Source organism: Polypterus senegalus, chromosome 3 (genome assembly GCF_016835505.1).
Source record: "Polypterus senegalus isolate Bchr_013 chromosome 3, ASM1683550v1, whole genome shotgun sequence".
In the NCBI taxonomy this organism is placed as follows: domain Eukaryota; kingdom Metazoa; phylum Chordata; class Cladistia; order Polypteriformes; family Polypteridae; genus Polypterus; species Polypterus senegalus.
The window spans coordinates 304,062,885-304,087,323 of record NC_053156.1 but is presented as its reverse complement, the minus strand read 5'-3'; the positions used below and the strand labels follow the sequence as shown (position 1 = coordinate 304,087,323).

Here is a 24,439-nt window from a genome sequence, read left to right as displayed (position 1 = left end):
ATATAATTACACGCCGGGCCGGATGTGGCCCACGGCCCTTGAGTTTGACACATATGGACTAAATAGAACTTGAAAAGATATATTTTTTCAAATGTGATCGCGCAATTCAGATACAGTTGACGCAAGACTACAGCCTGCATGCCTCAATGAGTCATCCTCCCTCGCTCTTACTTTTTACCGTTCATCTAATGAATACACTGAGTATGGCTTTACCAAAACAATCATTGATGGCGAATAAAGTATCCATTATTCGAGTATGTAGATCGGTATATATATATACATATATATATACCCGTATCGCAGCGGAGTAGTGTGTTAAAAAAGGTAGAAAAAGAAAAGGGAACATTTTAAAAATAACGTAACATGACTGTCAATATACAGTATTTGTTTTGTGAGTGTTACTGAGTGTTGCTGTCATCAAGGATTTGATTATCATGATTTCTTTCAATCAGGCTCGTATTTGTAGGATGTGTTGTGTTCAAGTTACATTCCGTGTTTGTCAATCGTTGTAAAGATGACAGGTTTCATTCATCGATTTGTTTCTTACTGCATCAATAAACAGCTCGTCTTCTTCTTTATCTGAGACCTGACACACTGCATGCACGGGTTTTTACACTGTCTTCCTTTAGCGGACAATGACTTTTCCACCGTTTGCTTTGTTTCCACAGTAGCTGCATTTATGAATATGCTTATCAGACGCTTCATATTTTTGCTGCCTTTTCAATTGTGTAATTCGGTTTTGTTCAGCTCTTTGGAACTGTTGCTTTTATCTGTGCACTGCGTCAGTTCACGTGAGCCACTCGGTGTACATGCATCGAAGGTTCCCAGCTGTGCTGGTGCCATCTCGTCCACAGCTTTAATTAATGTTACCTTAGTCCTGGCACTTAAAACTTTCTCTTGCAGTTTCGCTGAGTTTGTGTCAAACACCACCCTGACCATCTCATCTTCCTCTCCATAAGCACAGTCCTTCACCCGTGAATATTTACCCGTGGCAGTTTGCTATTGGATTGCCGCTGACGGACGGCCTTATATGGGCAGGCACTAAATTACAAACGCCAGCGCAGCCTGTCTATGAACTTAATTTAAAGTGTAGGTTTACATCGTGCTTTGTTTCCGAAGTAGCAGAACTTATCAATATGGTTGTATATGTCACTCGCTCGCTTCTTATTGTTTCCCTGCCTTCTCAATTATATAATGCATGTTTTCTTCAGCGCTTTTTTGAGGTCTTCCTGGTTTTCTATGTACTGCGTGATTACGTGTGAGGCATGATGATGTCACACGAAACTCCGCCCCCATGGCGTTCAAGCTCATCTCCATTACAGTAAATGGAGAAAAACTGCTTCCAGTTATGACCATTACGCGTAGAATTTCGATATAAAACCTGCCCAACTTTTGTAAGGAAGCTGTAAGGAATGAACCTGCCAAATTTCAGCCTTCCACCCACATGGGAAGTTGGAGAATTAGTGATGAGTCAGTGAGTGAGTGAGTGAGTGAGTCAGTGAGTGAGTGAGGGCTTTGCCTTTTATTAGTATATATATATATATATATATATATATATATATATATATATATATATATACTTAAATATTAACTCCTTATTAAGTTAAACATCATATTTAAGCACAAAATGCTTCCTTATTAACTCTGTCTTGGTTGGGAATTAGCTTTCCTTATTCTTCTGAATCAAGAACTTTTACTTGAAGCTTTACTGTCGAGGTTGCTCTAGCCCAGTGGTCCACACTATGCCCTGTACTCCTAGAAAATGTTTGATTTATGTTTGCACCCCCAACAAAAACAATATCACATTTGAAGATGAAGAAGTCCCATCTCTAATTTTGGAACCACATACAGTACTATGGGTGAAGAAATTAGAACATTCGAACACTCTAGACGAGAACAGGCCATTCAGCCCAACAAAGCTCACCAGTCCTATCCACTTATTTCCTCCAAGAAAACATCAAGTCGAGTTTTGAAAGTCCCTAACGTCTTACTGTCCACCACATTACTTGGTAGCTTATTCCAAGTGTCTATCGTTCTTTGTGTAAAAAAAAACTAATGTTTGTGTGAAATTTACCCTTCACAAGTTTCCAACTGTGTCCCCGTGTTCTTGCTGAACTCATTTTAAAATACAAGTCTCGATCCACTGTACTAATTCCCTTCATCATTTTAAACACTTCAATCATGTCACCTCTTTATCTTATTTTCCTTAAACTGTAAAGGCTCAGCTCTTTTAATCTTTCCTTATAATTCAACCCCTGTAGCCCTGGAATCAGCCTAGTCGCTCCTCTCCGGACCTTCTCTAGTGCTGCCATGTCCTTTTTGTAGCCTGGAGACCAAAACTGCACACAGGACTCAAATTGACCTTAAAAAAATAAGCTTTTAACTCAGTGCATAAAATTTAAATATAAATTGAGCAATTTGACTTTTTAAATCTCAATTAACTTGTAAATGTGTCCCCTGTAAAGCTTATAGACACTTGATTGGCAATCCTGGGGTTGGGGTATCCTGCAGTGTCTCAAGCACCGTAAAGAAATGACACACAATCAGCAATCAAGGGGTTTGGGGGACTGGAGACCCCTTAGGCGGTGAGGAAAGTGTTTCAAAGGTTCCCGGATGGGAGTAGGCCTGATAGGGGCATTCTCAAATTATTAGAACTGAGCCTGTGAACCAAGGATTTTGAATTTGATGGGAAACTATATCTGCAAACATATGGGACAGCGATGGGCAAAAAATACACCCCGGCCTATGCCAACATTTATATGGCTGACTGGGAGGAGGAGGGCTTTGCTAAGAGTACCCGACTGCCGTGGCTGTATCTCAGGTTCCTGGATGATATTTTCGGAGTGAGGTGTTTTTTCCCGAGATGAGTTTGACCAGTTTGTTAAGACGATGAATGGCTTGCATGCCAATATCAAATTGCAGGTGAAAACGAGTACGGGCGCTCTTTCTTTTTTAGATACAGAGGTACATTTTACAGCGATGGAGGCGAGGGTTTATTTTAAGCCCACAGATACCCATGCACTCCCACATGCATCCAGTTTCCATCCACACACTTTTAAGGGTATAGTAAAATGGCAGCTCATCCGGTTTATCAGGATCAATACGGAACAGTCGGAGGTGGACAAGACCGTGCATGTGTTATTTCAGATGTTGCGGAAGAGAGGATACTCCAGGAGATTCCTTAGGGAAATAAAATAAAATATGAGGTCGATTCTAATTGTGAGGTCTGCCTTCTAATCATGGAGTTAGTGTAGCACTAAAGCAATGAAACACAGTCAACTTGACAAGAACATATGCACTGCATTGTGCATTGGCCAGGACCGCCATCAGGAGTTGAATCCAATTCATTCCCCCTTGTCTCCTCTCTGGCAAAAATGTCAATCATACCTCAAAATCAGTAATCAGAAATCAATACTACAGTAGACCTTGGCCTTCTCTACGGATCATTGCAAGGTCTAAATTCCATTCTCTTAAAGCAAAGTGATTTGCCTTTACGAATGCTCCACTGCAGCAAGGAGCCCAACTTAATACTGATAGGAATACTTATGCAATCAATTCTTTTGTGTTTTATATTTGTAATCAGATTAGACCACTTTGCAGAGAGATCTGTTGTCACGTTGTCATTAAAGAGAGTTTTTTCTTTCGATGATGTAGAGACGTGGTGGTAAAACAGAGAGGTGCAGAATGTGATAAAAGGCTAAGAAGGGGGCAAAGAAGACATGGCATCAGTCAGGGAAGGAGGGAGCAAGATAGAGAAATGTCCAGACAGAGAAAGAAGGAGACAAAGTGGACAGTGGCGAGAGCCATGGCACAGGTGTGGGAGGAAATGTGTGAACAATTAGAGACGCGAGAGGGAGAGAGGAGGATTTATTCGAATAACGACGACTAGGGACAAGGCTGGAAAGGATTTTAGTCAGATGGAGGGGATAAAAGAGGAGCAGGGTGCGGTTTTAAATGAGGACAACAGGATCTAGAAGAGATGGAAGCTGTTGAATGAAGACAGTCCAAGGGTAGTATTTGGGGATGGAGTTCCCCCCAAGTGAAGGGCAAATACTAGGAATAAGGAAGGAGGAAACAAAGGAAGCGCTGACAAGAATAGGACATTAAAAGGCAACTGGACCAGATGAAATCTCAGCAGAAGTGTGGAAGAGTTTAGGACAAGATGTGTTGTGGGATCTAATGCAGAAGATCTGTGAACAGGAGAAAATACCAGAGGAGTGGAGTTACAGTGAGATTGTACTCATTTATGAGGAGAAGGGCGACATTCAGGATCATGGAAACTACAGGGCTGTGCTTCTTAACCTTTTTTGAGTCACCGACGCCTTTAAGAATCTGATGAAATCTGTGGACCCCCTTCCCCAGAAATATTCACATAAACACAACTTTGCATGCAATGAATATCTAATTTGATTGCCTTATACATATATGACATAAACAAAGTATTACTAAACTTTAAAGTAAACGATCTAAAAAAAAAATACTCCTTTTATATGCAAAACGTGATGGCCACTCATTATAAATATGAAATACTGGCTCTGTAAGCCTGTGCTTAAAAAGGCCTGGGGTCCTAGAAACTATTGAAATCTTCAGAAATAATATTGAAATGTAGAGATGTCAGGTAATTGAGAGGAACTTCTCTGAGCGTCTCTCTGCTAGGAGGTTTCGTTTCGCTGGTGTGCTCACCTCGCTTGTGGAGGAAAGGTAAAAGGGATACCGTTTTGTTGATGTTAGTGGCTAAGCGACTTTGTCTTTCTTCTGAGGTTTTGTTTTGCTGACATGCTGGCCTCACTTGTGTTATTAGCAGCTAAGCGAGTTTTCTGTTTCCTCGAAGGTGGAGCCCTTACCCCAACTCCACTTCTCACTTCCGGGCCAGACAGACAGACACACACATGTCCACGCGCTTATACATTTATATTTAAGACAATCCTGTTGTGCAAATTAAAACAGATCTAATACTGATGTTTCTCAGGCAACATTTTTCTTGCCATTATTTTTCTTGCACATTATTTTTCTCACAAATATATATCTCATGCATTGAGATAAATACTTGCGAGAAAAATAATCTAGGAGAAAAATCATGGTGAGAGACGTAACGCACATGAAAAATAAGCAGTACCAGGCTGTATAGTGAATATAAATGTTCATTTTTATCTGATCCTCATGGACCCCTGAAACCCATCACCTCAGGTTAAGAACCACTGCTACAGAGGGATATAACTGATGTAACACTGATGTAAAAATGTGGGAAAATGTTATCGAGAGAAGGCTTAGGGAAGAGACCACCATAAGGGAGGAACAGTTTGGTTTAATGCCGGGCAGAAGAAGAACTGACGCAGTCTTCATATTGAGACAGCTGAAAGAGAAGCATTGAGAAAAATGGAAAGGTTTGCATATGGTGTTTATTGATTTGAAGAAGGCTTATGAAATAAATAAATAGATCTGAGTTAGAAAAGAGGACCAGAGAAGTGTGTGAGGATTGTCCAGAATACGTATGAGTGTGTTAGCACTAGAGGTCAGGGTAACAGGAAAAACCCCATTTTAAGTGGGTCTGCACTAGGGATCTTCCTGAAGTCCTTACCTCTATGATCTGGTTATGGATGTGTTGACTCGTCGAATAAAAGATCAGCCCCCCGATGCAGGCTTTGTGCTGTTGTGGCTTATAGTGGCTGCATAGGAAGGGGTGGAGTCAGGTGCCCTCATTGGGCAGCTTCTCAAGGCTGTAGTAGAAAGACAGTAGATGATAACCCTCAGCGACAGCGCCCCTTAGTGTCCCGAAGTGGCAGTTATGATAGCAGTGATGATCCCGGAAGGAGAGCCTCGAGTGTGCATGTGTGGCAACATATACATGTAACATATATTCTCAGATTCCTGTTGTATATATACTTGTATGCTTACATAATTGCTTATTGTATAAATAACATATTTAGGCAAAAATATTTTCTTATACACATATTTTGAGTAAAAGCTCTGTCCTCATGGGAACTTCTGAAGCAAGAACTTTGACTTTTGCTCTGAAGGTTACTCTAGACAGAGTTAAACATGTTTGGTCATGTGTAAAAAAACAAAAAAATTATTAGCAAAATCATCTAAAGATGGAGATGGAGCAAGTGATACTACAGTTTGCACATCCAATTGTAGTAGGAAAATGGATGCAGTAATATGGTTATAAACTCACAACTACATCTGCACAAAAGTCTGCGTTCTGTACATGGGCTGTCCAGATGAGGGTTTCTGATGTGTGTTTGTTGCCAGGGACCTTCTTGGAGTCCTTACCTCTTTGATCTAGTTATGGATGTGTTGAGTCATAGGATGAAAGTCAAATCCCCCTGGTGCAGGTTTTGTGCTAATTAAATTGTCTTATGTACTGTAGCACCAGAAAGGTGGAGAGGAAGTTGGAAAGGCTTTGGAAGATAGAGAGTGGAAGAGAAATAGGAAGGAGAAGACTTCTGAGTATCTGAGGTTTAATGGTGATCAAGATTCAGAAGTGAGCCTGCAGAGAGAGCTACTGAAAAGAGTGGATACATTTAAATACTGTATTTAGTGTCAGAGGTAGACCAAGATGGAAAATTGGATGCAGAGATAACCCACAGAGTGCAGTGTGGATGGGACAATTGGAAGATGGTATCAGGAGTATTGTGTGATCAAAGAATTAAGGAGAAGATTAAACCAAAGTTTGTAAGACCAGTAATAATGTATGGAGCTGAGACACAGGCAGTAAAAGGGAGTGCAGGGGAAAAAATGGAATGTGGCAATGCAACCGGGGGTCCGTTATAACAACAGCAATACACTCGTATCGTGCCTCAGTGGGCCTTGGACTACCAGGTCAGAAACCAGGTTTTCTTTCTTTGTAATGTTCTTCCTTTTTAGTTATTCTGGTTTGTGTTCAGACCATAGTGTGTGCATACTGTACAGATATCTATCTATCTATAGTGCCTTTCATATCTATCTATCTATCTATCTATCTATCTATCTATCTATCTATCTATCTATCTATCTATCTATCTATCTATCTATCTATCTATCTATCTATCTATCTATTATATAGTGCCTTTCTATCTATCTATCTATCTATCTATCTATCTATCTATCTATCTATCTATCTATCTATCTATCTATCTATCTATCTATCATATAGTGCCTTTCTATCTATCTATCTATCTATCTATCTATCTATCTATCTATCTAGACATGGGCAGTAAAAGGCAGTGCTGGAGAAGAAATGGAATGTGGCAAAATGAAAACATTGAGGTGGACGTGTGGAGTTACAGAAAAGGACAGAATAAGAAATGAGACACAGCAAAAGTAGGAGAGATATCTAAGTAAGGGCAGGAAAGTGGGTTGAAGTGGTATGGAGATGTGATGAGAAGAGTCATTGAAGATGTTGGCAAAAGAGTGATGGGAATGGAAGTCTAGGGGAAGAGTAAGTGAGAGGGGCCAAATCAGAGGTGGATGGATAAAGTAAAGGAAGATCTGAAGGTAAAGGGCTTGACTTGTGAGGAGGTGCATAGAGAAGGTTGATCAGGCACATTGACCCCACATACCATAGATGTAGGAAGAGATGACGAAAAAAATAAGTGCTAAAAAACTCAAATGAACTCCACTGTACTTCAATGTTGTATAATCATATAGTAAAAGGAAATTTATTTAAGCTTTGAGGAAATAGGGAGAGAGTATAAACAGAGTTATTGTTCTTTACAGGATCAGGACCACCATGAGTGAGATGAGAGTGACAGTCTAGCTGTGGGAAGCGGATCGCTAAGTCAGTTCCACGCTCCTGCCACACTGTCTCTACTGCTACTGTTTTAAAAGTCTGCTGGGCTTTGGTAGAATTTCAGTTTGTTCAACTCCAGTAGTTCAAGTGAAACAAACTGAGGGGAGTTTCTGTCACAATGTGAAGGAATGTCTAATCAGGGTTAATGCTGAGTATTCATACATTTAGATAAGCACACTGGTAACAGCCTGTGTTCTTAGCTATTGATGATACGTTTTCATGTTTTATAACTGAAAATCTATTCATTTCCTAGTAGAACAGAGGCAGACATTTCTGATAATCTGCCGTTGCTGAAGTAATTCCACACCAAAGGGTGACTGCTTAATTGCCTCTTGTTCTTACTGTTGCTAAGCATCTTTCTCATTGCTACAGTAGATGCCGGCCCATTTCTGTCTGAAATAGCCATTTTGTAGTCATGTTCTTGATTAGTAGGCGTTTTACTAACTTGTTTGTAGCTTTTAGGTACAAAAGACATTTAAGATTACAAAAGAAACAATTATAAATAAAAATGCAGTTTGGAAAAATAATGAAATTTCACTGTGGATTATTTTGTGGAAGAAACCAGGAAACACTGCGATTAGTGCTGCTGCCTCACAGCCTCAAGTTCCTCGGTTGAATTCCTGCACTTGTTGTCTTTTGTGGGTTTGTGTCTTCTCTCCTTTTCATGTGAGTCTCCTCCACGTATCTTTGTGGTCAGTTAGTTGACAAGTCTGTTTTAGCCCAGCCTTTTGACGGTCCAGGTCGGCTCAGTGCTCACTAGATGCATCCAGGATCCTCTTAAATCCAAAACCGTTAATAGTTATGAAGCAAGATGAGCTGGGCAAATGAGGACACACACATTCTGCAGTGGGTTGGTGCTAAAAGTGCTCCGTGTTTTTATTAAACAATTACTCAGAACAAAATGAAGTGCAATTAGTGCAGTGATTCCATCAAAGTATTCAATAATGAATCTATAAAACAAATACATCTGGAGAATAAAAACAAGTCAATAAAAACATTCAGTAAAACAAGGTTAAAAGTTCAAGGCAGTTCTTCAAAAACTCACAAGCTCCAGTGCTTCTTTATAAAAACATGGCATCTCCTCCACTTATCCTATCCAGACCTTGCAGTAAGAGGAGATGCCCACCAACAGGTGCAGTCAATCTTTCATACCTGGCTTGAGTCCCCATTGCCAGGCCTTCAGCATATGTGGGGCGCCGCACTGAGCCTCACACGTGTCACCCACCGCCACCTAATGGGCCTCTCCTACTCTCCATCATCTCTCAACAGGAGCGCCTCTTCTTCAGTCCCAGGCTCTTCTCCTTTCCCCGAGGCTCACTTCCCGACCACTTGCCTCCATTGGACTCTCCCAATCCTGCCTCTTGCTCTCTGTTCTCTCCTTATACTTTTCCTTCCGATTTCTCTCTCCATTCTCGCAAGCTCTCTTTATACGGCCTGATTGGGTGCAAACGTGACCCTCTGCCCACTCTGAGGAGTTAAAGCGGCACCTGACTGATCCACTCGCATTTGCATGTGAGTGCGCGATCAGCCAAGCACTGAAATCAACCATGGAGCAGTGCCATCCTGCGCATCCCAGTACCCGTTCTGAGCCTGCATGCTTTCGGGACTCAATTATTTATTTACCAACCTGTTCCACGCCATGGACCAGTTTTCACAGGCCCAAGTGACAGTTATTGAGTGCATATGTGTTTAAAATGGACTGACCACACTGAAGCCTAGTTTATACTTGAAGTGTCTGCGTTGGCCGTGAGGACCACCCGGCAAAAATGACGTTAGATTTGGAGACATTCCCCTGCGTAAGCCTAGTGAGCACGTGGAAATTTTTCTAACTACTCATCATGGCAGACGCAGCAGGTCTTGTATCCAAAATGGTGAATTTCATGGAAAGACTGGTTACAAGGGAGCCAGAATAATGAACAAAGGGCTGAATGCGATGCAGCAGGTCATCAAAACGCAAGAGCGACTTGCGAAAAATGTCTGAAAAGGCGTCTGCTCATCATGTAGGTCCCCCGCTCAAGAGAATATTCTGCTCACCCTTCTGAGTCTCCTCTACCTTCTCATCTTTTTACTCTTGAAGTCAGTAATTACAACTCTTGTTTTATCAGCAGGGTCTCTCATCCTCTGCTTTGTGACATTGACCAAACACTGTCACTTATCAAGTAGGAGAATATCAATGTGCTGACTAAACGGGCCACAATAAGGATAAATGTGTTTAGGCCACTCACTGTGTGCGCTCTTTGCAGTGCGGTCCGTGCATTAACGTCACACGGCAGGTACTGTATATATCACCAATCCTAAAGGCAACATTAGATAATGAATGGTTGGAGTTTATTTTATCCTGTGGTACAAATTATATTGTAAATATGCTAAAGAAGGAACTTTGAGTCAGGAACCAGGCAGGAGGAAACTTGATCCTTATGTCTTTAATTATCTCTTAATGAATTGGGAGCAGCCCATCACAACAGTCTGCTAAGGGATGTTCACAGAGCAAAGGCAGAGACACACGTGTGTAAGAAATTGAATTTGTATATCAGAGCTGAGTTAATGCTTTACAAGGGTCGCCAACTCCGGTCCTGGAGGACCACCGTGGCTGCAGGTTTTTATTCTAACCTCTTTTTTAATGAGTGCCCTGTTTGTGCTGCTAACTAACTTCTTGTGAGTTCATTTTAATTGACTTGTTTTTTCGGATTTGTTCCCCTGAATTCCTTCATCGTTCCTTTAAATTGCTTCATTTCTTTCCTTACTTGGCACCCAAACAGAAGTGAAATGTGAAGAACAAAAGATCAACTAACTAAGTCAGGGCCTCAAACTCCAACCAATTTCACTTCGACCAGCTGCTTAATGAGGGGCCGATTCTTGTCGTTAATTAAACCCATTCTTTAATTTCGTGGCTTGTTGTAGCTCTTGTGGTGCATTAGCAGACACTTGCGAAATTGTTGATTTTCTCTTTCTAAGAGTTCTGGTCAAATGTTTTGTGGACCTGCATTCCTGAGACCTTCATCCTTCTTTATTTTCAGATATTGTATGATGGACACTGGTTGTTTTGGCACATTTTGTATCTCATTATTGTTTGGCACCTCCATCCATCCATCCATTATCTAACTCGCTATATCCTAACTACAAGGTCATGGGGGTCTGCTGGAGCCAATCCCAGCCAACACAGGGCGCAAGGCAGGAAACAAACCCCGGGCAGTGCGCCAGCCCACCTCAGGGCGCACACACACACACAGACACACACACACACACGGGACAATTTAGGATCGCCAATGCACCTAACCTGCATGTCTTTGGACTGAAACCCATGCAGACACGGGGAGAACATGCAAACTCCATGCAGGGAAGCGAACCCGGGTCTCCTAACTGCGAGGCAGCAGCGCTACCCACTGCGTTGTTTGGCACCTCATTAATGGAAAAAGAAACAATTAAGGGGGCTGAGTCTTAAAATTAATTGAAAAGAAATTCATTAGCAGCAAAAACAGGTCACTCATTAAGAAAAGGGTAAGAATGAAAACCTGCAGCCACTGTGGTCCTCCAGGACCCCTGGCGCACACAACATCTGACATTTACTCTGATTGGTCCAATAACTTACACACTCAAATATGTTCCCAAAAAAAAGTCTCCTTTCACTACATTCTTGCCTTTCCCAATACTTTCTTATACTTTTGAATTCAACTCTTATTCTTTTATGGTGTTTTCTGTGTACGTGACACTGCCAAATCTTCCTAGGTACACGACAGTCAGTCACTTTTGAAACCATCACTTGAACTTTATCTGGTTTTCCTGATGTGCTTGAACATTTATTAACCCTTTGTGCTACTGCTAAGATAGATGTTATATCTCTCAATTATAAAAAAAAATCTTGGAAGGAGACGAGACGTGTTTGTTTCAGAGACACATTCCCGTCCTGCGAAAAGAGTCTTTGTGCCAAGCGATGTAACCACACCCGGGGCTGGAAGCCCCAAGAGACGAGTTTATGCAAAAATATTTGGAAAAGTCCTGCATGGTTATGTCAGACACATTTCATGTAGAGAGAAAGAAATGATATAGATAGATAGATAGATAGATAGATATGAAAGGCACTATATGATAGATAGATAGATACTTTATTAATCCCAAGGGGAAAGTCTCATACTGCAGCAGCAGCATACTGATAAAGAACAATATTAACAATAAATTAAAGAGTGATAACAATGCAGGTATAACAGACAATAACTTTGTATAATGTTAACGTTTACCCCCCTGGTGGAATTGAAGAGTCACATAGTGTGGGGTCTCCTCAGTCTGTCAGTGGAGCAGGATGGTGACAGCAGTCTGTCGCTGAAGCTGCTCCTCTGTCTGGAGATGATCCTGTTCAGTGGATGCGGTGGATTCTCCATGATTGACAGGAGTCTGTCTGCTCAGCGCCCGTCGCTCTGCCACGGATGTCAAACTGTCCAGCTCCGTACCTACAATAGAGCCTGCCTTCCTCACCAGTTTGTCCAGTTTGAGGCGTCCCTCTTCTACGCGGTGGTGTGCTGGGGAGCCTGCTCAGCACAACCGTCTGATTGAACATCTGCAGCATCTTATTGCAGATGTTGAAGGACGCCAGTCTTCTAATGAAGTTTAGTCGGCTCTGTCCTCTCTTGCACAGATCATCAGTATTGGCAGTCCAGTCCAGTTTATCATCCAGCTGCACTCCCAGGTATTTATAGGTCTGTACCCTCTGCACAGTCACCTCTGATGATGACGGGGTCCATGAGGGGCCTGGGCCTCCTAAAATCCACCACCAGCTCCTTGATTTTGCTGGTGTTCAGTTGTAGGTGGTTTGAGTCGCACCATTTAACAAAGTCCTTGATTAGGTTCCTATACTCCTCATCCTGCCCACTCCTGATGCAGCCCACCATAGCAGTGTCGTCAGTGAACTTTTGCACGTGGCAGGACACCGAGTTGTATTGGGAGTCCGATATTCACACACGGGTAGTTATACGTTGCGTTGTCATGATGCAATTCCAAACACAGAATCAAAATTCAATGTGATATTGACAAAAAGGTAAAAGTGAAAACAGATTGAATATTTGGACATAGGTGATATGACAGAAGTGCAGTGCGCGAGATGCAGATAATGTGCCACGTCAGCAGCAGCAGTAGCTGCTGATCGAGCAAAGTGGAGGTAAAAAAAAACTGTATGTGATTTACATTGTATCACTGATTAAGAGGGGGTGTCAGAGGAACGACCGCGTCTCCTTTGGGTGCGTTCAGCCCCCCTCTTCACAACGCGAGCGGCAGAGACACGAAGAGGTTGGCACGCAGTGAAGGCATGGGGGGTGTGTGAGCAAAGCCCCCTAGTTTTTAATACGTAAAGCATACTGAAACACTTCATATACAATAACTATGACTGTGTGACCCACTTAGTCTAATTTTTCTACCACAATCCACAGTAGGTAGGATTAAGGGAATGTTTGTCAGCTAGGCAGACTGGGGTGGGATTCAGTATGACATATATATATATATATATATATATATATAAAGTGTGTGTGTGTGTGTGTGTATGTGTATGTCTCCAGCATCAGTTCCGGACGGCTGGAGCAATTTTCATGAAACTTGGTACACATGTTTCTCAATGGTTGACTAAAAACACTATAGGGTGAAATCAGCCCTAACCCACCCCCTTCTGGGTATGATCTTACAGTCTTGTATGCATCTTATCATCCAGTTGACACTTGGAACGACCACCAGAGGGCGAACCGGAGGTGACTGCCATCGTTCTTTATGTTTGAGCGCCACTGCGCCCCTGTTGCAAATTAAATAGAGTTGGCCGGTTCCAAGTGTCAACTGGATAATAACATACATACAAGACCACAAGACAAGCACATCAGTGAGTCTTTATTATTTGTTAATTTATTTTATATTTTTAAAGTGGTGTTTTTTTTAAATTATATTTTTCTCAAACAAAAAACTGTTTATTATTCTCCCGGGCAACGCTGGGTATTTCAGTTAGTTTCAAATAAAATAAACAAATGATTTATGTGTAGTTTTTTGCATCCTCACTAAGTGCAACCAGCAGATTTCTTTTATTTACTTGCTGCACTTGAGAATGGCAGAAGAAATGGAGCAGCCAGAAATGTGTTCTTGATGGAAATGTCTTTTACACAGGAGGTTGTGGAAGGCTGGAACAAACAACTGAGTCATCTACAGCCACTGAAGGATAAAAGGTGACAGACTTTGAAAATCATTTGGTACTTGTGTACTAAACGGATGGACGGAATGACAATGGAAAACAGAAGAGTTTTGATAAATTCATAACATATTTATTGGGATAAAAAAATATACATTTTTATATATACAGTAATCCCTCCTCGATCGTGGGGGTTGCGTTCCAGAACCCCCCGCGATAGATGAAAATCCGCGAAGTAGAAACCATAAGTTTATATGGTTATTTTTACATATTTTAAGCCCTTAGAAACTCTCCCACACTGTTAACATTATTAGAGCCCTCTAGACATGAAATAACACCCTTTAGTCAAAAGTTTAAACTGTCCTCCATGACCAGACAGAGATGACAGTTCTTTCTCACAATTAAAAGAATGCAAACATATCTTCCTCTTCAAGGTGCGCCGTCAGGAGCGGAGAATGTCAGAGATGAGAGCGAGATAAAAGCAAACAATCAAAAAATCAATACGTGCTTTTTTAAGTATGCAGAAGCACCGCGATAAAGTGGCATTTTGTAGAGGAGCATCCGTATCCTCTAGTCAAACAGCCTCTGTGCAAACAGCCTCTCCGTTAGGCGCAGAGAATGTCAGAGAAAGTCAGAGAGAGAAAGACAAACAATCAAGCACCGCGCGGGAAGCACATCGTATATCATTGAGGAGTTTTAGTTAATATGTAATACATGCTTTGATTGGGTAGCTTCTAAGCCATCCGCCAATAGCGTCCCTTGTATGAAATCAACTGGACAAACAAACTGAGGAAGCAAGTACCATAAATTAAAAGACCAATTGTCCGCAGAAATCCACGAACCAGCGAAAAATCCGTGATATATATTTAGATATGCTTTTTTAAAATCCGCGATAGAGTGAAGCCGCGATATAGTGAGGGATTACTGTATTTATAGAGAAATTGACAGAAATTGGAATATTATAAAAATACTTACGTACAATTGGAACTTATTATTACGTTTCAATTTTGAGGTCAATGTCTAGCTAATGCATTGAACACCATTTCGAAGTCTGCTGCTTTTTTGTGGAACATGAATTCCGCCAAGTATGATTCAATCATTTCTCGCCTCGTCCCTCTCTCCCTCTTCGTTCGCCTCAAAGTCTCTCAATCGTCTACATGTGGACTCCAGTTTTTGGGTCGATGAAATTGTACTTGTGATTCACAGTCAGATGCTGGAGTCCTTGCCTTTCAAACTCATTTGTCACGTATGCCTTCCAGCAGTCGGAGTAAATAGTGCTACCCGGGTTTGTATAATTTCACTATTTGCTTACTAAGGGTGGCGAAACTGCGGTCGGGGACTTGTCCGAGAAAACATTCCCCAGTTTCTCGGCAGACACTTCCAAAAATCCACTGCTGGGGAAGAACTCGCCCCGCGTTGTTTTTCCTTTTGCTGAATAGGCTTTCGTCAACTTCTACAATAGTGTTAGGTCCACCTGTTTTACCCTCGCTTGAATGGCACATTTCCAAAGCTCAGATCTCCCTCATGTAGTTCCTCCAATCGACAGCTGTTTTCTCGCTCATGACAGAATTTACTCGAAGTCCGCTTCTTACACCAACAGTATATGAACTGCGCGACTGCCACAAGAGGTACAGTGGATCCTCGGGTCACGAACGTCTCTGAACACGTACAAATTGGGTTACGACCAAAAAGTTTGGCAAACTTTTGCATCTGTTCACGACCACACACTCGGGTGATGAACAAGCCAGTTTCCTTTCCGGTTCGTATGCGCCAATGATTTCCGCACGTGTTCAGTCTCTCCCTGTGCATTCCCTGTGCAGCGAGAGAGATATTGTGAGGAGGCAGCTAAAGAATGCACCGGGCTTGTTTTTAAAGAGACTGCTTCAAGCATTGTTTTAATCTCGTATTTAATGAAGACTTTTTTCTATTGGATTTTAACCTCCACCTCACTTCTGTTTTTATGGGATCATTTATTTATTGAAGGATTCTGAAAGCACTGTACTTTATTTAATTTGGACTTTGTTTTTGGTTGCTGTTTTGTTGATTTTAATAAAAACACTTTGCACTTTTTGCACCATCTGATTGCTCCATTGTAGTGCCTCACTATCGTGCTCATCGGTAACATTACTGACGGTGATGGGTTTAAGGGCTCCCGGAAGCGAGATGGGAGCATGCAGAGAACCCGCATTGTCATAGACTTTACCTCAAAACTGTAATCTCCTCTCCACCCAGATCCTCCTCACTTCCTTCATGCCAGAACTCGACTCATGCATGGTTAGTTTTCTTGGTTGTTTATGGTTAGTTTTTGTATAAATTACGGATTTTTCAAATGTTAATTTTTTTCCCCGTGCTTAAAACTCATTAAAAAAAAGTGTTTACAGCGATTGGTTTGTAAGGCTGTAGCGTGAACTCTTGCAGTGTTACTTTTCTCTGTTGTTCAAGGTTTTCTCTGTGTTAGTGAATGTTTTTACATTTAGTTTACTATTACACTGTGCATTCTATGGTATAATTAACTATATTTGTGCTTAAAAATCTTTCTAAAAAACATTTTTACATACAGCTCTTACGGTCCTGAACAGATTAATTGTATTTACATACAATCCTATGGGGGAAATTACTTCAGGTCACGACCAAATCAGGGTGCAACCAGAGTTTTGGAACGAATTACGGTCGTGACCCGAGGTTCCACTGTAATCTGATCCCTTCAAGTCAATTTCCCTAACGCAAACCAATTTTAACGTTGCATGCCTGCTTGCAACAGCGCCAGGAAATATTTCCGTTGTAATATATACTCATCTCGTGACCTTGTTTGCAAGTTTTTGTAAGAGGCACACTATGCCTTTCATCTGGAGGAACCCCGCTGCGTCACCTTCGGTTGATGGCAGCGTCCAAATATTCATTTCTGGGGTTGGAAAACTAGAGATACAAAGGTCGTGGCACCAAAGTGAAGAGGGGAGGTTGCATAAGGTTCCCCCCCTACCCATTCTAGTGTTGGGCTCCGTGGGGGAGGCTTCACTGCTGTCTGTTTAGTACGCAAGTACTTATCATTTGAATGGAGTCTAGCAGTTACTTAGGTTTTAGATAACAAATAAGCTTGATAGACAGAATGGTCTCCATCCTCAGCGGGACATCTTCTCTGTGTTGCTGGAGGAAAAGGAGAGAACATGGGTAGCGACAGCGCCCCCTCTCGGCCAGGGGTGGTACCACATACCTTAGAGGAGCCCTGAGGATGATCCACAGACACTTATGCGTGACACACAAATTTTTTTCTTTCTTGTTACGAACACGCGTCATGCACAATAAACACATCGCCAATGGTTTAGTGGTCGTCGTGGGAGCAATATTAACAAGAAACAATGAAATAAATTTGCAGCAGGATTCCTTTTTAAACACATGCAGTGTGCTTTATATCTGAGGTTGTGAGCATTATGAATCTTCCTAAAAATCAGACGCCCAGTTTTCATGGCAGAAATACCAAAAAGTGACAGCAGAGTTTGTAGCGGCCACCCATCACTACATTTTCTGTGGGCAGGAAACACTAGTTCACAAAAATACAATAAAATAAATAATCCAAAGTATGCGTAATGGGTGGTACGATGGCGCAGTGATAGTGCTGCTGATTCACAATAAAACACCAGGCTTCCAGGTTCTCGTCTTATCTGCTTGGGCTTCTTGTGGGTGCTCCGGTTTCCTACCACAGTCCAAAGACATGGAGGTTAATAGTAATGAAGATACTAAATTGGCTCGTGTGTGTGTGTGTGTGTGTGTTCACACTGCTATGGACTGGTGTCCTCCTCTCCAGGGTTTGTTCCTGCCTTGTGCCCTGTGCTAGCTGGGATAGGCTCCAGTACCTCCCGCCACCCTGTCTGGATTAAGCTGGTTAGAAAAATGACATGAGAAGTATCCGTAGTGTGTGACCTGATATACAGTGCAACAGAAACAAAATATTTGTGCGATTATTATGTAGAAAGTGTCTGTTGTGCTATAACATTTGTTCTCCTGATTGACTCTTCAATAACCTTACAGCGTAGTGTGTGGGTAGCAACTGTCACTGAATCTCTGATGTGTGTGCTGATGGCCCAGAAAGGAAAAGTGAGTGCAGGATGGCCGAGCTCTTTCATAATTCTGTTTTCCTGTCGTAACTCAATGTGTCTTACATACAGTGTGTCCTGAACAGAAGGCAGATGGGCCCCTGACATCCTCTGTGCCACCTTTACCTCCCTCTGCAGCGCTTGGCCCTCTTGAGCTGTGGTTATACAGCCAGTGAGCACGGACTTCACTGTCCAGCAGTAGATGTTTGTGAAATCAGATATGTCTGAGGAAGTTGAGACATTTGGTGAGCCTCCTTGACCACAGATGAAATGTGTGCCAAGCAGCTGTCCTCCTCTGCTCTCTAATCACAATACTCACCTTGAGTATCTTTCCAGGGTCATAAAGTCTCAGATCAATAACAATGTTTATTTCTAGAGCACGTTTTCATACAAGTGATGCAGCTCAATGTGCTTTACAAGATGAAGAAAGAAAAAAGGAAAAATATAAAAATAAGATTAGGCAATACTAAGTGACAAAGAATAAAGTAAGGTCTGATGGCCAGGAAGACAGAAAAAACAACACAAAACAAAAAAACAACTCCACAGGGCTAGAGAAAAATAAAAAAAACAAAATCTGCAGGGGTTCTGAGGTCACGAGACCACCCAGACACCACTGGGCATTCAACCTAAGTCAGTCCTCTTGGTTTACAAGCGTCACATGGAAGAATTGGTCCTCTGGCCTTCAATCCATCAATGTAAGGACTGCATGGTGCCCTGATCAGGTGGTCAACAGGAAAACGAACAGCAGAGAAAGTAGGGCTTAGTACGGATTACGGAGCCATGATATATATCAGGGTTACGCTAAAATGAAGCTATGAGAAAGCCATGTTAAAATAATTGGTTTTTAGCATTTTTTAAAGTGCTCCACCGTATTAGCCTGGCGAAGTTCTAGATTTTAGGTACATCCCAGCGGAAGGCTGCCTCAACACTTCTTTTAAGTTTTAGCTCTTGGAATTCTAAGCAGACACTCATTTGAAGATCTAAGGTTACGATTTGGAGTGTAAGGTGACAGGCAGGATGGAGCGAGATTATTGAAGGCTTTGTAAACTGTAAGCAGTATTTTAAAGTCCATTCTAAATGGCACGGGTAACCAGTGTAATGACGCTAGGACTGGTGTGCTTGGATTTTCTTTTCCTAGTTAAGAATCTGGCAGCTGCACTCTGCAATCGATTGACAGCTACACCTCACCTTCAAACTGACATTAGCTTGTTCTACATCCCATTTTAAAACCATAGGCATTAATAAGGAGCTGCCTCCCATGAACATCCCCCCAGACACACACACATGCAGTCTCCACTCTTCTGGAGAGGTCTTCCACAAGATTTTAAAGTGTGCCTATGGGAGTGTTTGCCCAGTTAGCCAGATCAGGTACTGTTGTTGGACAAGAAGACCGGTTTCACATTCTATTTTATTTTTATATTTTTTTCTTTTTTCTTTCTTCATCCTGTAAAGCACTTTGATCATTTGTATAAAAACGTGTTATATAAATGAATGTTGTTGTTCTGCATTCCAGTAAATCCTAAAGGTGTTCAGTATTGTTGATGTGCAGGCCACTCGAGTCCCTCCATGTCTGTATGCACCCTGGTTTATTCACAGAGGCACAGTTATGGTGGAACAGGAGAAGGTCTTCCCCAATCTGTGGCCCCAATGTTGCAAGTCCACAATTGCCTAAAATGTCTTTGTCTGCTGTAGCATTAACAGTACCCTTCACTGGAAACAAGGGGCCTAGCCTGAACCCTTGTGTCACACAAGTGCGCATGGGAGGCAGCTAAAGGGCCTGAATGAGAGTAATTCCACACCAGGCCAGGGGGTGGCGGGGTACACTAACTCTTTATCTCACTTGTCTGCAGACCAGATACAGGAAATTCCAGCTGGCCCTGATGATGCCACTTCCGGTTCCGACCTCATTGATGATGTCACTTCCTCTGCTTGTCTTTAAAACCGCCATTTTGACAATCTGTGTTCAGTTTTGTGTTGGACTCAGACTTGTACACGTCTGTACAACTAATTTATCCTTTTGCAGCCAGGAATATTATACGGGTGGCTGTCCCAAACCTTGGCTTTCTTTTTTTTGGCTTCTTTATTCGTTTGTCTTCAATACCTGCCATGATACCTCCTTCAGTAAACTTTACAGCAGGATTCTCCAACTCCAGTCGTGGAGAGCTACCGTGGCTACAGGTTTTCATTCTAACCCTTTTCTTAATTAGTGACCAGATTTTGCTGCTAATTAACTCTTCACCTGAATTTTAATTGATGCACAACTTAAGACTCAGGCCCCTTAATTATTTCTTTTTTTTCCTTAATTAGCAAGCAAACAATATTAAGACACAAAATGAACCAACAACTTCCGTCACACAGTAACAATAAAAAAAGAAAGGTGAAGGCCTCAGTAATGTTGATTTGCTCAGGTCCAGCGCTCATAAAAAAGAAAATCGACAGTTTTAGAAATGTCTGCCATGGCAGAATGAGTGCCATGGAATGAAATAACGGGCTTAATTAGCATTGGCTTCAAGTTAAGACACTAAATGAAAGTTGGAGTTTGAGGCCCCAACCTAGTTGGTCATCTGTTGGCTCACTTCACGTCAAATTTATTTTTAGGTGCCGTTTATGGAAAAAAAAGAATAAATTCAGCAGTCAGAGTCTCAAGAAAAGTCAATTAAAATAAAGGGAAATAATAATTAGCAGCAAAAGCTGGTCACTAATTAAGAAAACAGAATGAAAACTTGCAGCCACAGTAGCTCTTTAAGACTGAAGTTGGAGACCCCTGCTTTACAGTATATACTGTACTATGCAGTCTTGTTCTCCTGGTTTCCACCAAACCCAGCTTTATTCATTAGACTCCCAGATTAGTGAAGTATGATTCATCACTCCAGAGAACACGTTTCCACTGCTCCAGAGTCCAATGGCGACATGCCTTACACCACTCCATGGTGATGTTGCACATAGTGATCTCAGGCTTGTGTGCAGCTCCTCGGCTAAGGAAACCCATTTCGTGAAGCTCCTGATGCACAATTCTTATGCTGATATTGTTTTCCAGAGGCAGTTTGGGAATCTGGTGCCACTGAGAATAAGCCATTTTTTTTATTTTGCACTTTGAACCCACAGAATGTGAGTTTGCATTGTTTACCACTTTGTGGTTGAGCTGTTGTTGCTCCTCAACGCTTCCACTTCACACTAATGGCACTTACAGTTGACCAGGGCACATGTAGTAGAGCAGAGATTGCATGTCCAGACTTGTAGCAAAGGTGCCATCCTGTAACAGTGTCACGTTTAAAGTCACCGAGTGCTTCAGTACCACCCAATATTGGTCAGGGAAGATTGCATGACTGTTGTAATAAGAGACAAGAAGCAATATGAACGTTTGGGGATTCCATCCCTATAAGCGTCGGTTTTGCCAAGTTAAACACTGAGCCATAACATAGACTGAAACTTAAGAAAAGTGCTCCGGCCGTATAGTTGAGGGAAAGGAAGTGAGGGGTGTGTCTTCAGGCGGAAGTGAGGTCAACAGGGTTAAGAATTGAAGTGGGAGGAGATTTAGGCGGGTCTGTCTTCTGGAGGTGTGCAGGAGAGGGAGAAGAGGCATTAGTACAATGAATTAACCCCACACTCTTGTGTTTTATTCCAACTTAAGGCCTTGGACTGCTTCCCATGCACATTTGTGTGACACTGAGTGTTTGTGTTTTAGGCACTTGTTAACAATGAAACACCTGACCGCAATAATTTGGAGGGTTGCCCACATACTTATACGGTTCGTTTCGCGCTGATAAATGCCAGATCGGTCGTGAACAAAACTTTCATCCTGAAAGACTTTTTTCTTTCTAATGGCCTGGATTTTTTATGTACCGCTGAAACCTGGTTTTTACCGGGCGAGACGCTCCCACTCACTGAAGTTTTGCCTCCGGGATGTTCCTTTATCAACACGCCGAGCGCAGCGCGGGCGTGGCTTATTGACCTTATTTAAATCTGATTTTATTTGCAACCGCCCTTCCTTTCCCCTTTCATTTTCCCCTTCAACTTTTGAGCTCAGTATGTTTGAACTAGTCTGCTCACCACCGCTGCTGTGCACACTCATTTATCGCCCTCCAAAATACAATAAGAACTTTTTAGATGAATTTGCAGCTTTCCTGGCTGATATTACCTGCAGATATGATCGCTTCCTTTGTTTGGGTGATTTTAATGTCCATGTCTGCTGTCCCCTTAATCCTCTAGCAAAAGACTTTCTGGACATTATTGACTCCTTTGGTCTCTCTCAACTAGTGAACAGACCAACACATGGACAGGTTCACACACTGGACCTGGTTCTTTCTCGCGGTCTCAGAATCAGTGACTTGGACATTCTACCTCCCAGCTTTTCTGATCACTCGCCTGTTCTGTTTAATCTGGATTTGGTCTCTGTTGAGCATGGTAAACCCACCACCACTCGTCCCTCCCGTGTCATTCCCCCCTCTGCTGCTGAAGATTTTACAGCTGCTTTTTCACCAATCTCCACATCATGTGAATCCACGGATGCTGATGTTTTATTGCAAACTTTCCACACTTCCTGCTGTTCTGTGATGGATGTCGTAGCCCCACTCAAACGGAGACAATCCAAAGTCAAGCATGACCCATGGCTAAATGAACAAACTCGCTCCATCAGGCAAAACTGTAGGCGGCTAGAACGTAAATGGAGGAAAGATGGTCTCACTGTTACCTTCGACTGCATGAGTGACGCGTGGTCCCAATACCAGAGAGCGGTCAGAGGTGCAAGGAACCGTTTTTTCGCTGACATCATCTCAAAAAACTCTGGCGATCAACGTGTCTTATACAAAACACTAAATGCTGTCCTCTCTCCAGCCGTAACTGTTTTCTCTGCTGCCTCCACTGCTCTTTGTAATCAGATCCTCACGTTTTTCTGGATAAGGTCACGAACATTAGATCCCAGATCTCCATTTCTTCTTCTGGCTCTGTTGATTTAGCCGCTCCTGCGCACGGTTCCCTCACCAGATTTGAACCTATTTCGCTCCCCCATCTGGAAAAAATCGTTGCCTCAATGAAGCCTTCGGGCTCTCCGGACGATGTGGTGCCGCCCAGACTGCTGAAAGATGTGTTTCCTGTGATTCGATATGATGTCCTAAAGATCATAACTAGTAGTCTATCCTCGGCTATAGTTCCTCATGCTTTCAAACACGCAGTTGTACATCCAATTGTGAAAAAACCTGATCTTGACCCTGCCATTCTTTCCAATCTTCGTCCAATCTCCAAGCTACCTTTCTTGTCAAAAATACTAGAAAAGTAGTTTATGAGCAATTAACTCATCACCTACAGGACCATCAGGTAATGGATCTTTTCAGTCAGGCTTTAGGCCCCAACACAGCACAGAAACCGCGCATTTACGTGTCCTAAATGACGCCCTTTTGGCATTGGACTCAGGATTCCACGTGGTTATGGTTCTTCTCGACTTATCTGCTGCTTTCGACACAATCGACCACGACATCATGATCTCCGACTCAATCCTGGGCTGGTGTATCTGGCTTAGCCCTCGACTGGTTCAGGTCATATTTCTGCAACAGGACTCTCAGAGTCATGCTAGACGATTTTTCATCTGAATCAGTCCCACTCCCATGTGGGGTTCCCCAGGGTTCCATTTTAGGGCCACTACTTTTTTCAATCTACATCCTGCCTTTAGGTGCAATTTTTAGAAAGCATGCAATTTCATATCACCTATATGCTGACGACTGCCAAATTTATTTCTCCCTCAAGCCAACTGACTCCACCAAACCTCTCCTCGACTGCCTATCTGACATTAAGGACTGGCTGGCTGTAAACTTCCTTCACCTGAACGCTTCAAAACCGAGGTCATTGTTTTAGTCCCGACTGCAAACAGGCTCCACCCCTTGGCCTCGTTTCTCTTCCCATTCCAGTAACTTCGTCTGTCTCCAATCTTGGAATCAAAATGGATACGTTCCTGAAAATGGATGCTCAAGTCAACAGCACAGTAAAATCCTGCTTTTTCCATCTAAGGCGAATCGCCAAACTCAAGCCTATTCTTTCTAACCACCTCCTGGAATCAGTAATTCATGCATTCATTACGTCACGGCTTGACTACTCTAATTCCTGCCTATATGGTATCAGTAAAGCCACTCTTTCTAGACTCCAACTGGCTCAAAATGCGGCTGCAAGGCTTCTAACTGGAAGTAGCAGAATCCAACACATTTCACCAATTTTGAAAACCCTTCACTGGCTGCCGGTTAGATTCAGAATCGATTTTAAGATTCTCCTCCTAACCTATAAGGCATTAAACGGTCTAGCCCCCGCCTATTTGAGTGTCTTGCTCCATTGTCACAATCCCCCTCGTGTTCTTAGATCCACAGATCAGCTGCTCCTAACCGTTCCCAAGGCACGTTTTAAAGCTCGTGGTGAAAGGGCTTTCTCCGTCTGTGCACC

At 42.4% G+C, this 24,439-nt stretch overlaps 1 protein-coding gene across 4 annotated transcripts in view; it reads left to right on the top strand.

Annotated features, from left to right (window-relative positions):
* The window catches only part of ptk2ba (protein tyrosine kinase 2 beta, a), a 366,968-nt gene that overhangs the window by 89,187 nt on the left and 253,342 nt on the right, over positions 1–24,439 (top strand). The window lies entirely within an intron of this gene.